This window comes from Otolemur garnettii, unplaced genomic scaffold (assembly GCF_000181295.1).
Source record: "Otolemur garnettii isolate 467f Iridium unplaced genomic scaffold, OtoGar3 scaffold00122, whole genome shotgun sequence".
In the NCBI taxonomy this organism is placed as follows: domain Eukaryota; kingdom Metazoa; phylum Chordata; class Mammalia; order Primates; family Galagidae; genus Otolemur; species Otolemur garnettii.
The window spans coordinates 1099907-1103844 of NW_003852517.1; positions in this window are offsets into that span (position 1 = coordinate 1099907).

Sequence of the window (3938 nt, forward strand, 5' to 3'; positions counted from 1 at the left end):
AAAAAAATATATATATATAATATTATTTTTGTGTTCTATGAAAATTTTTGTTGCTCCATATAGACCAAATTTTTAATTAAGGAACCCCTCCCCCCCCCATCAGTGAATGGTGTCCTGCTTTACCAATGTTAAAATCTGGTCACCTTATGTAAGTGTCCTCCTCTCTGTTTAAAGGCAGGTTTCACCTGAGACAAATCACACCAGCTTCCCAGTAGAATGCACTGCTAGTTTCCCCTCATCTCCACCTTCCAACTACTGACTGAGGACTCTGCCTACCTGCTTCTGCACCAGGACTTCTTAAACTTCAATGTGCTAAGAAACCACCTGCTAAAATGTAGATTCTGATTCAGCGGGTCAGGCTGTGGCTCAAGATTCTGCATTTCCAGTTCACTCCAAGGGGGTGACCACATTGCTACTCTGCATACCATGCTTCCAGCAAAGATGTCTCAGCCTGCTGCTTCTCTAGTTTTAGTGTGGCTACAAACCACCTAGGGAGGCAATACAGATGCAGATGCCTGAATTCCATCCCTAGAAAGTCTAATAAATGGTTCCTAGCAGAGTCTGGAAGTACAAAGCTTGAAGTTTTTTATTCCTATGACATAGTCCATGAGAGTTAGACTTAGGGGAAGAAAGAAATGAACGTTAGATTTTTCAAAAATCATTTTTGTCACCCATATTGTGACAATTTCTGCATGCTTGCACTTTTTAGCATTTTTGGTAGATGCTGGAAGAAGGCTGTCACTCACATATGCAAAATAGAAGTTGTCAGTGGATGGCATCATTGTCAGTCATCTTAGGGTCAGGAGCGGGAAGCAAGTCACCTCAGCAGGAAGAAGTTGTAACCAAGTGTGGGCTTTTCTAAAAATAAAAATAACCTGAGTGATGGAACCCCTTGGGTTCTGAAACTATTTTTTATTCTTTAAAGATGGGGGTCTCACTCTGTCACATGGTCATAGCTCAGCACCTTGAACTTCTGGGTTCAAACAGCCCTCCCCCCTCATCTGTGTGTGTGTGTGTGTGTGTGTGTGTGTGTGTGTTTAAAGCCTGTGAATTATTTGGGACATGGAAAAAAATGAAAGCCTTTGGCTACTAACTCCCCCAAATAGCACATGTGGACTGGGAAACAGGACTCTGCATTGCGTAGTTTATTTGATTCTTGAGCTCACTTTGAGAACTGATATGTAGTGTGGTAATTTTCAAATTACTCCTCAGAGACGTACATTCCTGGAGCCACCTGCGAAAAGCCAGCAAAGGGGCTATAGCTCTTAGTTGTCTATTCTTTTATCTCACATCAGAACAGCTGAGATTTTATTTATGTATTCATTTAGAAAGGGATAGCACATAAGAGTGCATTTGAAGAAAAAAGTACCATTGTTAACTGCAAAACAAAACAAAATTGTGCACATCAACAACATTTAAAAGCCGCTGGACCCAATAGGTTAATTGTCAACCTCTATCAGGCCACTTTTGTCTTGCCAGCTGGCCAAAGCTGAGTTTTCTGTGAGTTTCACCTGCAGACCAGGCTGGCTGGTGCCACTGCCAATCCTGTCTGGGGCAGGGAGCCCTTCAGTTGCCTTAGCACCATCCTCTGATGGGGCTTGGGTTCCGTGGTGCTGCCTGGAGCGCTGCCTGGGTCCTGCTCTTGCCAGCAGGGTGTCGGGGTCTCTGCTGATGGGCTTGGGTAGGTGCCCAGTTTCCTGGGGAGAGGCAGGGAGGCTTAGGGAGAAAAGGACAGGCTTTGAAGTCAGACGGACTTAGAGTCCAACTCTGACTCTGCCATTTCTTAACTCTTTGATCTTAAGCAAACTGTCTCTCACATGTCAAGGTCAGCTTTCCCAATATTAGCATAACAGATTTCACTTTTCAGGGTTATCAAGAAAATTCACTTAAGCCTGAAAAGAGCTCAGCATAGTACTGGACATGTGGAAGGCACGCAGTGAATGGCCACTTACTGTTAATTGAAGGGTAAGGTTTATGCTTCCACTGCATCCTGCTGCTATATGTAACATCACTGGGCATTCGGGACTTCCCAGGGATTTCACTCCAGACTGGAATATGAAGTTACTTGGAGATAAAAGGTATATGATGTGATGACACTTGGTTAAGTATAAAATATTTGACAAAAGTCTCATCATTAAAAATTAGGAGGAAAAAGAAAAGCAACCAAAATCTAGTTATAGAGTTTGAGAAAAATAATAGGGAATTATGGGGGAATCACGCAGCAAACATGAGCTTATTGTCTATCCCAAGTTAGTGAAAACCTTCACCTAAATTATTAAAGTATCAGTTTTAACTCTAGTTGTGAAATACGCAGTGCCGATAATACTTCATCTCAGTTTGAATTCACTGTTTTAAGCCCTTATAAGGAATTCTTCAGTGACATTAAAATTTTAGATTCAAATTGTAAGGTGACCTACTTATTGTTGTCATTATCATTATTACCTAAATCTTACTGAATGGTTAGATCTGGCAGGCATTTATGCTAAGCATTTTGCACCCTGATTTCTTTTAAACACCCAATGACTACGGGTTATGGGATATCGCCATTTTCATCTTACAGGGGTGGACGCTGAGGCTTGAGGAGGCAAAGAACTTGCCCAAGCTGGTAAGTGGCAGGGAGGCACTGGAACCCTGGCTGTCTAATTCCACATGCACACTGAAAGTTGGTAAATGCTGAACCAAGCCCTCACTTTCAGACAATGCTTAATCAGAAAATGAAAACAGGGCAGTGCCTGTGGCTCAAAGGAATAGGGGGGCCGCCCCATATACTGGAGGAGGCGGGTTCAAACCCTGCCCTAGCCAGAAAACTGCAAAAAAAAAAAAAAAGAAAGAAAGAAAAAGAAAAGAAAGAAAGAAAATGAAAACAGAGCCCCCCTCCCACCCCAGTAATAGCCCCTCTGTGTCTCTCTTCTCTCTGGTTCCTCTATTCTCCCAATTAGCAACAATTCAACTCTCAGTGTTCAGGCATTTGAAAAGTTAAGCAAAGAGAAAATTATCATTAATTGATTTTGAAGCAGGGGAAAAGTGCTTCTATTTCCAAGACTGAGATCATTTTCCTCAACATAAAAATCATAGCTATCATTAATGAATACTCTCACCAAATAGACGGCACGTACCGTTGCATCAAGTACTTCAGTCACCCTATGAGATGCCATCACTCCATGGGAACTGAGGCATAGATGGTTTAGTTTACCCTAAAATAGTCACTTTGTTAGTAAGTAATGAAGCCCGGATGGGAGCCCTGATAGATTTAATTCTAAAGTGGGTGCTTTTAACCACGCACTCCTTAGTTTTTATACAGGGCTCATATATTTTTTACTTGGATTTGTCTTCATTAGATAATAACTTTGAAACCTTGCTTTAAAAATTTGTTTTTCTTTCACTTTCCTACAGGGTGTGGTCTAAAGCAGTTCATGTGTGACTTAAGTGACAGTAAGCTCTTCTCCTACCCAGGGAGAGTAGGGGGAGAGGCATCTGTGAGCTGTGTGATCCCACTAGCCATGTTTCTTTTGTCCTTCTCGTTAACTAATCTTTCCCTATAGAGAAATCCCATAAATCTTCAAAGACGTGTGATCAGTTCTTCAGTGGGTGCGTAGTATAATCAGTCTGCTTTTAGATCCTTTTTGATAAGTATTATTTCAATTTACATGATTATCTTTGAGAGGCTGGGGTTACTAAGAAACAGGGTGACTCAAGTTTGCTCTGAGTGGAAGTACTATGCAGTGGCAAGGCTATGATTCATGCCATTTTGTTTAAGCTTCATTGGAAATATCTATCAGCAGAAAGGCAGTGTTTTCACAGTAGTAGATACAGATGTTAGTGTCTGCTTTCCTTGATTTCCTATGGCCCTATGGAAAAGGTCCTTTTCCCTATGGTAAAAAGGGATGAGCCAATAAAGGAGGTGTATAAACATGAGTGTAACCCAGTTTCCTTCTAAG